A 12,562-nucleotide genomic window follows, 5' to 3' on the forward strand; every position below is an offset into this window, starting at 1 on the left:
GCCGTTGATCTCCTGTAAGGAGAGGAGATGGAGTTTGCTTCCTGTCTCTCTGTTGAGAGAGAGATATGAACAAAGAGGTGATCACAGAGTTAGATTAGAAAAAGAAAAGATATGTTAGGAAAAGAAAAGGAAACAAATGGGTATATGTATATGTGTGATGTATGTATTTGTGTATAAATACGTATGTATGTATGTGTATTGTGGATATGTGTAAAAAGAAAAATGTGTATAGGGTGCATGAGTGTGTTTTGGTGTACAGAGTGTGTGTGAGTGTGTTGTGTGTGTGGTGAGGCCGATGGGACCCTTACAGGTGGGACCACCCCCGGTAAAGTGTTTTTAAATAATAATAATAATAATAGATAAGAAAATAAATATATAAATAAGTAATTATTTAGTTAAGTTAAGTTAATTAATTAATTTGTGAATTAATTAATTAGATAATTAAGCATTAGTAATAATGATTATGAGTAAATAAATAATTAGTTATATTATTTAATTAATTAGTTAATTAATTAAATAGATGTTTAAGTATTAATTAAAGGCTGTTAACTAATTCTGCTAATTAGATTATCTTAGCAGAATATGACACGTGTGTCCCCCACTAAATTAATCTGATTTATTAATTGTTTCTTCCCCCCTCTTCTTATCGGTAGACCCCGAGACTGATGCTGCTACCGGGTACATCTATCCTCGTGTCGACCAACCCTTTGCCGCAGAGTAACAAGGCAAGCAAACCCCCCGTGATCATCCCTATATCGCCTATGTCTTTCTTCCTCCTGCTTGCATTAGAATTTACTACTGTTGTAGTTAGCTCCTATATCTGATGCATAGCCTAATTTTGATAAAATATTAATTTCAGTACTGTACTTTAAATCTGTTTAGTATAGGTGGAGCGGTCTCCCCTCTGACCCCTTAGTCCAGTTGCCCAACTTAATTGTCGATTCTCGATCCCTGATCGACGAGCCAGACCGACACAGCACTTACACCCCCTTAGTTGTGCGACGCTACAGAGCTACTATCGGGTACCGAGGGTGACACCTCGCGAAGTACTCATGATGATATCTCTGTAGTGTAGCTAGTCGGCCGTGGTTATCGAGGGTGATTCCTCCTTCACCACTCCCGACGACTTCTCTGTCATGCAACCTCTCAAGCGTGGTACTCTCGAGGTTGATTCCTCTAGGTCCACCTTGATGGTTACATCGTTCAGGATCCAACGAGGGTGATGCCTCGGATCTCCCTGATGTTACAACCACACAGTTACTTGACCATGTTACTGGGATCTTTGATGAATAGTTGTTAGGCGGGTGGATTCCCGCGTGGATGTGCCATTGACTTAATTAAAATGATAATGGATTTGGGTATTTGATCTGGGTTGGTCGGAAGGCCTTGATACGTCCATTTTGCATCATGTTTTCATGTTGATATTTATCGCTTCTTTGGCTATTATTTCACTTCAAGGTACAATTCTTATGCCTTTTCTCTCTTATTTTGCAAGGTTTACAAGAAGAGGGAGAATACCGGCAACTGGAATTCTGGCCTGAAAGTGGAGCAAAGTTGAGATACCTATTCTGCGCAACTCCAAACGCCGTAAAAATTAACGAGGATTTTTTTCCCGATTTATCAAAAATACTGGGCCGAAAAAGTGCCAGAGGGGAACCAGGGGTACCCACAAGCCTGCACGACGCGGCCACCCCCCAGGTCGCGTCATGAGGGCTTGTGGGCAGCCCACTGGCCCACTTTCTCCCCTCTTTTGTGATATGGAGGGTTTCGTCCAGGAAAAAAAATCAAGGAGTAGCTTTTTCGTGCTTTCGCCGCCGCCACGAGGCGAAACTTGAGCAGAACCAATCTAGAGCTCCGGCACGACGATCCTGTCGGGGAAACTTCCCTCCCGGAGGGGGAAATCGCTGCCATCGTCATCACCAACACTCCTCTCATCGAAGGGGACTCATCTCCATCAACATCTTCATCAGCAGCATCTCATCTCCAAACCCTAGTTCATCTCTTGTAACCAATCTCCGTCTCGCGACTCCGATTGGTACTTGTAATGTTGCTAGTAGTGTTGATTACTCTCTGTAGTTGATGCTAGTTGGATTATTTGGTGGAAGAGTTTATGTTCAGATCCTTGATGCTACTCATTACCTCTCTGATCATGAATATGATTATGCTTTGTGAGTAGTTACTTTTGTTCCCGAGGACATGTGATAAGTCATGCTAATAGTAGTCATGTGAATTTGGTATTCCTTCGGTATTTTGATGTGTTGTATGTTGTTTTTCCTCTGGTGGTGTTATGTGAACATCGACTACATAACAGTTCACCATTATTTGGGCCTAGAGGAAGGCATTGGGAAGTATTAAGTAGATGATGGGTTGCTAGAGTGACAGAAGCTTAAACCCTAGTTTATGCGTTGCTTCGTAAAGGGCTGATTTGGATCCACTAGTTTAATGCTATGGTTAGACTTAATTCTTCTTTTGTAGTTGCGGATGCTTGCGAGAGGGTTTAATCATAAGTGGGATTCTTGTCCAAGGAAGGGCAGTACCCAAGCGCCGGTCCACCCACATATCAAACTATCAAAGTAACGAACGCGAATCATATGAACATGATGAAACTAGCATGACAGAAATTCCCGTGTGTCCTCGGGAGCGTTTTTCCTCCTATAAGACTTTGTCCAGGCTTGTCCCTTGCTACAAAAGGGATTGGGCCACTTTGCTGCACCGTTGCTACTTTTGTTACTTGTTGTTCGCTACGAATCATCTCACAACACAATCACTTGTTACCGACAATTTCAGTGCATGCAGATTTTACCTTGCTGAAAACCACTTGTCAGATCCTTCTGCTCCTCGTTGGATTCGACACTCTGACTTATCGAAAGGACTAAGATTGATCCCCTATACTTGTGGGTCATCAAGACTCTTTTCTGGCGCCGTTGCCGGGGAGTGAAGCGCCTTTGGTAAGTGGAACTTGGTAAGGAAACATTCATATAGTGTGCTGAAATTTATTGTCACTTTTCACTATGGATACTAATCCTTTGAGGGGCTTGTTCGGGGTATCTTCACCTTGAACGGAAGCACAAAGAGTTGTTCCTCAAGTTTCTGCACCTACTAAAAATATTTGCTTTGAATATCCTTCGGGTATGCTTGAGAAACTGGTGGCTAATCCTTTTACAGGAGATGGAACATCACATCCAGACTTACATCTAATCTATGTAGATGAAGTTTGTGGTTTATTTAAGCTTGCAGGTGTGCCCGAGGATGAGGTCAAGAAGAAGTTCTTTCCTTTATCTTTGAAGGATAAGGCGTTGACATGGTATAGGCTATGTGATGACACTGGATCATGGGACTACAATCGGTTGAAATTGGAATTTCATCAAAAGTTTTATCCTATGCATTTAGTACATCGTGATCGGAATTATATTTACAATTTTTGGCCTCGTGACAGAGAAAGCATCGCTCAAGCTTGGGGTAGGCTTAAATCAATGTTATATTCATGCCCCAATCATGATCTCTCGAGAGAAATTATCATTCAGAACTTCTATGCTCGGCTTTCTCATGATGATCGCACCATGCTTGACACTTCTTGTACCGGTTCTTATATGAAGAGAGATATTGACTTCAAATGGAACTTATTGGAGAGAATTAAACGCAACTCTGAAGATTGGGAGCTTGAAGAAGGTAAGGAGTCAGGTATGAATTTCACGTTTGATTGCGTTAAATCCTTTGTTGAGACAAATTCCTTTAGTGATTTTAGCGCTAAGTATGGACTTGACTCTGAGATAGTAGCTTTTTTGTGTGAATCTTTTTCTGCTCATATTGATCTCCCCAAAGAGAAGTGGTTTAAATATCATCCTCCTTTAGAAGTCAATGTAGTTAAACCCACTTCAGTTGAAGAGAAAGTCATTGCCTATAATGATCCTGTTGTTCCCAGTGCTTACATTGAGAAACCACCTTTCCCTATTAGGATAAAGGATCATTCTAAAGCTTCAACTGTGATACGTAGAGGCTATATTAGAACACCTACACCCCCTGAGCAAATTAGAGTTGAACCTAGCATTGCTATTATCAAAGATCTTCTGTCCGAAGATGTTGAGGGACATAATATTCACTTCTGTGAAGATGCTGCTAGAATTGCTAAACCTCACGTTAGAGACAAACATAGGCCTGTTGTTGGCATGCCTATGGTTTCTGTTAAGATAGGAGATCATTGTTATCATGGCTTATGTGACGTGGGTGCTAGTGTTAGTGCAATACCTCAATCCTTATATGATGAAATCAAAGATGAGATTGCACCTGTTGAGATAGAACCTATTGATGTCACTATTCAGCTTGCCAATAGAGATACTATGTGCCCTGTGGGAATTGTTAGGGATGTTGAAGTCTTGTGTGGTAAAACGAAGTATCCTGCTGATATCCTCGTTCTTGCTACCGCACAAGATAGCTTTTGTCCCATCATATTTGGCAGACCTTTTCTCAATACCGTCAATGCTCATATTGATTGTGAGAAGCAAACTGTCACTGTTGGCTTCGAAGGTGTGGCACATGAGTTCAATTTCTCTAAGTTTGGTAGACAACCTCATGAAAAGGAGTTGCCTAGTAGGGATGAAACTATTGCCTTAGCCTCTATTGCCGTGCCTCCTACTGATCCCTTAGAGCAATACTTGCTTGAGCATGAAAATGATGTGCATATGGATGAAAGGGATGAGATAGATAAAGTTGTCTTAGAACAATATCCTATCCTTAAGAATAACTTGCCTGTTGAACTGCTTGGGGATCCACCCCCACCAAAGGGTGATCCTGTGTTCGAGCTTAAACAGTTGCCTGATACTCTTAAGTATGCCTATCTTGCTGAAAAAGAGACATATCTTGTTATAATTAGTGCTAGCCTCTCAAAGCATGAAGAAAAGAAGTTACTAAAAACTCCGAGGAAGCACCGTGCTACTATTGGATATACTCTTGATGATTTTAAGGGCATTAGTCCTACCCTATGCCAACACAAGATTAAAATTGATCCTGATTTCAAACCAGTTGTTGATCATCAAAGGAGATTAAATCCTAAGATGAAAGAAGTAGTGAGAAAAGAAATACTAAAGCTCCTGGAAGCGGGTATTATCTATCCTGTTGCTCATAGCGATTGGGTGAGTCCGGTGCATTGCGTCCCTAAGAAGGGAGGCATTACCGTTGTCCCTAATGATAAGGATGAATTGATCCCACAGAGGATTATTACTGGCTATAGGATGGTGATCGATTTTAGGAAACAGAAAAAAGCCACTAGGAAAGATCGTTACCCTTTGCCTTTTATCGACCAAATGCTAGAAAGGCTATCTAAACACACACACTTCTGCTTTCTAGACGGTTATTCTGGTTTCTCCCAAATATCAGTTGCACAATCTGATCAGGAGAAAACCACTTTCACCTGTCCTTTCGGTACCTTTGCTTATAGACGTATGCCTTTTGGCTTATGTAATGCACCTGCCACCTTTCAAAGATGTATGATGGCTATATTCTCTGACTTTTGTGAAAAGATTGTTGAGGTTTTTATGGATGACTTCTCCGTTTACGGGTCTTCCTTTGATGATTGCCTCAGCAACCTTGATCGAGTCTTACAGAGATGTAAAGACACCAATCTTGTCTTGAATTGGGAGAAGTGCCACTTTATGGTTAATGAAGGCATCGTCTTAGGACATAAAATTTCTGAAAGAGGTATTAAAGTCGATAAGGCTAAGGTTGATGCAATCGAGAAAATGCCATACCCCACAGATATCAAATGTATAAGAAGTTTCCTTGGTCATGCTGGTTTCTATAGAAGGTTCATTAAACACTTCTCTAAGATTTCTAGGCCTCTTACCAATCTCTTGCAAAAGGACATTCCTTTTTTCTTTGACGATGATTGTGAGGAAGCCTACGAAATACTTAAGAGGGCTTTGATAACTGCACCTATTGTTCAACCACCTGATTGGAACTTGCCTTTTGAAATCATGTGTGATGCTAGTGATTATGCTGTTGGTGCTGTTCTAGGGCAAAGAGTCGATAAGAAGCTGAATGTTATTCACTACGCTAGTAAAACTCTAGACAGTGCCCAGAGAAACTATGCTACTATGGAGAAGGAGTTTTTAGCAGTCGTGTTTGCATGTGAAAAGTTCAGGTCTTACATAGTTGATTCCAAAGTCACTATTCACACTGATCATGTTGCTATTAAGTACCTCATGGAGAAGAAAGACGCTAAACCTAGACTTATCAGATGGGTTCTCTTGCTACAAGAATTTGATTTGCACGTTGTTGACAGAAAGGGTGATGATAACCCAGTAGCAGATAACTTGTCTAGGTTGTAGCTAGTCTTGGATAATATACACATGACTCGTTTCTTAAGGACGGTCCCAATGAGACAACCCGCCATGTACTCCTACACAACCTTTCATCGATACCTTTACCAAATCAAGTTCAGACCTTTACTCTCACACTGTGGGGCATGAACACAACCATTCCGATTCATCGTCCAGATGGATCAGACCTGACGCAAATCTAAGCATAGCAGGCACAGTAAGCAAGCATGGATGAGTAGCACATCAAGGCTCAAGCAGTTGCTACTCATGCTAAGTGGTTTCAACTATTTACTGTGGCAAAATCAGGTCATGCAGAGGAATGGGGTCAACTACCGAGAATAAATAACAATTGAATCACGGTTGTCCTAATGCAGTAAAAGAGAGCAGGAGCGAGAGAGTAGGATTTTATCGTAATGTTCAAGGGGGGTTTTGCTTGCCTGACAGTTCTGAAGATAGCAATGAGTCTTCATCAATGTCAAGGATCACATCGTCGGAACCATCGTCTACCGAGAGGGAACAACACCGACAAACACAAAAATAGTATTATTTACTTCACATGAATGCAACACTATCATGCATGATCATGACAAAAAATGAAATGTGGCATGGGATAATGTAGCTACCATTTCTTAAGTTGAAGCTGATTTGAACCAAAATTCCAATATCACTTCAAATAAGGTTTTGTTCAAATACCCTTTTAATTGATTTGACCTGATGCGCACGTATAACTTGTTTTATCATGCATGAAAATAACACCATTGGATTCCTTGAATTTTTCTAATCATTTTTCATATATAAATTATTTCCATTGGAGTTATATTTTATTTTCTATGATTTTTCAAAGTTTTCAACATTTTTTGGAATTATTTTTATATTAGAAAACCCATTTATTGCGTCAGCTCTGCGTCATCACTCAACAGGGGCTTGGTCAGGTCAAACCTGACCAATGGGGGCCACTGGTCAGTGACCCGGCCTAATCCCCACGCTGACCAGCCCCTAATTGGGGTTTGACCAGCTCCTAGGGCCACTGTCAGCGGCTCAAGGGGGGGGGCAATTAGGCCTAATGGCCTTGCCACATCAGCACCCATCGGAAACTGGCCGACGGCGACCAAACCGGCGGCGGGGCTCGTCGGAGTTGCTCGAAATCGCACCATGATACATCTCAAACGTATCTATAATTTTTGATGGTTTCATGTTGTTATCTTGTCATCTTTGGATGTTTTAGGTACCTTTTATATCTTTTTTGCGACTAACTTATTAATTCAGTGTCAAGTGCCAGTTCCTATTTTTTCTGTGTTTTTGGCACTTTTCAGATCTGATTTTGGAACAGAGTCCAAACGGAATAAAATCCCCGAAATAAATTTTTCCCGAACGGAAGAAGATCAGGGGGCTTGAGGGCCAAGCCAGGAGGGCTACAGGGGGCCCACAAGCCCCCTATCCGCCACTAGGGGGGCGGCGGCCAGCAGGCTTGTGGCCTCCCTCGCGCCCCCTGACCTATCTCCTTCGCCTATATATTCCCTAAAATACAGAAACAAATCAAGGGATCCACGAAAATAGTTTTCCGCCGCCGCAAGCTTCCGTTTCCGTGAGATCTCATCTGGAGACCCTTCCCAGTGCCCTGCCGGAGGGGACTTTGGAGTTGGAGGGCTTCTACATCAACATCATTCACCCTCCAATATCTCATGAGTAGTTCACTTCAGACCTACGGGTCCGTAGTTAGTAGCTAGATGGCTTCTTCTCTCTCTTGGATCTTCAATACAAAGTTCTCCATGATCTTCATGGAGATCTATCCGATGTAATCCTCTTTGGCGGTGTGTTTGTCGAAATCCGATGAATTGTGGATTTGTGATCAGATTATCTATGATATATATTTGAGTCTTTGCTGATTTCTTATATGGACGATTTGATATCCTTGTAAGTCTCTCCGAGTCTTGGGTTTTGTTTGGCCAACTAGATCTATGATTCTTGCAATGGGAGAAGTGCTTGGTTTTGGGTTCTTACCGTGTGGTGACCTTTCCAAGTGACAGTAGGGGCAGCAAGGCACAGAACGTGTAGTTGCCATCAAGGGTAACAAGGTGGGCTTTGTCGTAGATATGAGGTTGTCCATCTACATCATGTCATCTTGCTTAAGGCATTACTCTGTTCTTTTGGACTTAATACACTAGATGCATGTTGGATAGCGGTCGACATGTGGAGTAATAGTAGTAGATGTAGAAAGTATCGGTCTACTTGTTTTGGACGTGATGCATGTTGATATAATCATTGCCATAGATGACGTCACAACTTTGCACGGTTCTATCAATTGCTCGACAGTAATTTGTTCACCCACCATCTACTTGCTATCATGAGAGAAACCACAAGTAAACACTATGTCCCCCGGGTCTATTCACACCTATTGTTTCCACTCTCGCTATTACTTTGCTTTGTTACTTTGTTGCTTTCAGTTCTCACTTGGTGAACAATCTATAAGGGATTGACAACCCCTTCATAGCGTTGGGAGCAAGCTTTTTGTGTTTGTGCACTCACTTGTGATACGCCTTCACTGGATCGATACCTTGGTTCTCAAACTGAGGGAAATACTTACCACCGCTGCGCTACATCACCCTTTCCGCTTCGAGGGAACACCAACGCAAGGCTCCAAGGCCACGGGGAAATCTTTTGCATATTTGCCTAGGAAGTCCCTAAAGGCGTAGCCGTAGCAGAAGGATTCCTGGTGCCGTTGCTGAGGAGAATCAACACGTCTCCCGTCAGCACGTATTTCTGGCGCCGTTGGAAGGTCTTTTGTTGCAGTAGCACGCCACAGGGGGCGGATTCGAGCCCCGAGAGCACTGGAACGACGCCCAGGCTCGGCCTCATCCAGCTGGAGCGACAAGAGGGGCTAGGGGTGGCCGGAGAGGCACTGACGACGAGATCCAGCGGCGGCGGCGCTCGTTCAGCAAAGGGGGCGACGGCTAAGGGGAGGGACAGGCCACGGAGAGAGGGGGAATGGAACCGGTGGCTCACCACGAGGAGGTTGGGGCCAACGGTGAGCTCGGGGAGGTTCGGGGCGGAGCGAATCGGCCTCGAGGTTGTCGGCGACCAGAGATGGAGAAGGAGCTCGCGCTCATCGTCTCCGGGCCTTGCGGTCCAATTCCTTCGACGGGGAGGTTGAGGGCGATGCGGCGGAACTCCTCGCAAGCTTTGGAGTGCTTCAGGTGGTCGGAGGGCACGGCGTCAATGACGGCAGGAAGAGGAGAGATAGAGAGGAGAAGGGAAACTGTGCAAGGGATGAGGGAATCGGTCCAGCAGCTCATCCACATCATCTCAGACGCGGGATAAGGATGGAGGAGGCACCTCCAGCGCGAAGCGGGAGGTGGAGGCCTCGGTGCACGCCACGCCTCTCCTCGTGGCGAGAGGTTGATGATGACTGGCACTTGGGCCAGATGGGCTCCTAGTGCTGGGCCAGGTAAGTCTTTTCTTATTTTGTTTCATGTTTTTATTTGTTTTTTGATATTTGTTTTGATTTAAAAATAAAATGAAATCATTTATAAAAATCCTGATATTTTTTATGTGACATAAACATAATTGTCCAATGCCACATAATAGTTTTAGAATTTATGGAACCATATTTTATATATAGTAAATAAAATTCCATTTATAATAGTTGTTTGATTAAATCAAAAACCAATATAAAATGTTTGTGTGATCCAAAAATATTGGTTGACATTTTTATCTCAGTCCAATATTTTATTGGATAATTAGGGAAATTTCCTTGTATCAATTTGAAGCAATTTTTATGTTGCTTGTTTGACAAAAATTTAAATGATGAGGCTTTATCACTCCTCATTTCATTTCCAAAAGGAAAGAAATAGGAATGCATGCATGAGATGCAATGACAAACAATTCTAGATTTGGGGTTGTGACATTGTGGGTTATCAAGATCAACAACAGGTTCAATCTCCACATCACTGTCATTACTAGGTTGACCATCGACATGAACATCATCATTACTATTATCCCTAGGTTCATGTTCTTTACCAGATTGTGTCTCGGCATCACAAATAGAGATATCATTTGGGTTTTCATGTGACTCTACAACATGTTCACTTGCAGCATGCAAAGTCCCATCGTCATTCTTTTTTCCTTGTATTAGAAGGACGAGGTGCATCAATATTAACTCTTTGAAACTTGCTCCATTCTCTTAGGATGGCCCTCAGGATACAAAAGTTCCTGAGTCATTCTACCACCTCTAGTCACAACTCTAACAGAATGATCATTGTTCTTACTAATCATCTCACTGAGCAAATCATTTTGTGCGTTAAGTACTTGTTTTACTTGAGTAGTTACCATGGAAGCATGTTTACTAATAATCCTAAGGTCATTAACAGTTCTACTCATATAATCACCCAAGTGATCAAGCCTGTAAGCATTATATTTCAATTGTCTACTAACATAAGCATTGAAGTTTTCTTGTTTAACAACAAAGTTGTCAAAAAGGTATGGAGATACCGACGATCGAATCTCGGGCAAGTAACATACCGAAGGACAAAGGGAATGATATACGGGATTATATGAATCCTTGGCATAGAGGTTCAACCGATAAGATCTTCGTAGAATATGTAGGATCCAATATGGACATCCAGGTATCGCTATTGGGTATTGACCGGAGAGTGTCTCAGGTCATGTTTGCATAGTTCTCGAACCCGCACGGTCTGCACACTTAAGGTTCAGTGACGTTTCGGTATAGTTGAGTTATAGGTGCTGGTGACCGAAGTTTTGTTCGGAGTCCCGGATGAGATACCGGACGTCACGAGGAGTTTCGGAATGTTTTGGAAACGAAGATTGATATATAGGGAGTTGGTGTTTGGATTCCGAAAGGATTTCGGGCATTGCTGACAGTGTACCGGGAGTGACGAATGGGTACTGGGGGCCCACAAGGTGGGCCCACCACTCCCCAAGAGGGCCACATGGACTTTATGGTGGCGCAATAGCTCTTAGTGGGCTGACTAGTCAACCAAAGAAAGCCGATGAGGTAAAAGTGGAAAAACCAAAATAGGTGGACAACTTGGGGAGGAGTCCTACTCCAGTAGGATTGGAGGATTCCTCCTCTCCTATTCGGCCGAGCCCAAGGGAGGTTCCCTTGGTGCTCAAGGCTAGCCCCTCCTTCCTCCTATATATATTAGGGTTTTTAGGGTTTTTGAGACACAATTTCAGCCACATGCAACCCTCTCCTCTAGTTTGTAGTTCTTCCTCTAGATCGGATTTCTACAGTGCTTACGCGAAGCCCTGCTGGAATAGATCACCATCATCACCGGCGCGCTGTCACGCTGCCGGAGAACTTATCTACTTCCCCGTCTCTCTTGCTGGATAAAGAAGACAAAGATCGTCATCGAGTTGTACGTGTGATGAATGCGGAGGTGCCGTACGTTCGGTGCTAGATCGGGACGGATCGTGGGACGGCGACGATTTGGATCGCGAAGACGTTCCACTACATCAACCACGTTTCTTAACGCTTACCGCTTAGCAATCTACGAGGGTATGTAGATCCGATCTCCCTCTCCTAGATGATCATCACCATGATAGGTCTTCGTGTGCGTAGGAATTTTTTGTTTCCCATGCAACGTTCCCCAACACTATGCATAGTTTTATTATCAAACGGTGATACTCTACAATCTCTCACGACCTCTTACATTAACCATCTGATATGTTCATGCCTGCAAACCTAAGTATATCATTTCATTACATCTAAAAATCTCTACCATCTATGCCATATGTACACTTATATCAACTCACTTTGGTTGCCATTGGTAGTTTCAATTCTTTACTGATGTGCTCAGTGTGTTTTCTTTTCAGTTGGAATCATATGTTGTGCTCCAATATTTTTTATAGCGGGATAAGAAAGGGCGAGGAAAAAGCAAAGACATGGTGCGATTGTTCTTGCCCTCTCGATGAACTATCTTCAGTTGTACCCTTTGCAATGTTCATTTCTTTAGTGATGTGTCGAGTGTTTGTTTTTTTTGTTTGGGGTCATAGACTATAGTTCTTTTTTTACACCAAAATAAAATGAGCAAATGTTGATTATGTTCTTGTAAAGTGAACATGTTCTTACCTCTCGATTATGTTCATTAAAACCTACAACTATCTTTCATTGTACATGTCATTTTTTTGGAGATAAATAATGCACTTATACATGCATACATCTTATTACACAAGACAACCCCTATATCATATCCTATAACAACAAGTTGACCTGGACTAACTATATTTCC

This window comes from Hordeum vulgare, chromosome 4H (genome assembly GCF_904849725.1).
Source record: "Hordeum vulgare subsp. vulgare chromosome 4H, MorexV3_pseudomolecules_assembly, whole genome shotgun sequence".
Classification (NCBI taxonomy): domain Eukaryota; kingdom Viridiplantae; phylum Streptophyta; class Magnoliopsida; order Poales; family Poaceae; genus Hordeum; species Hordeum vulgare.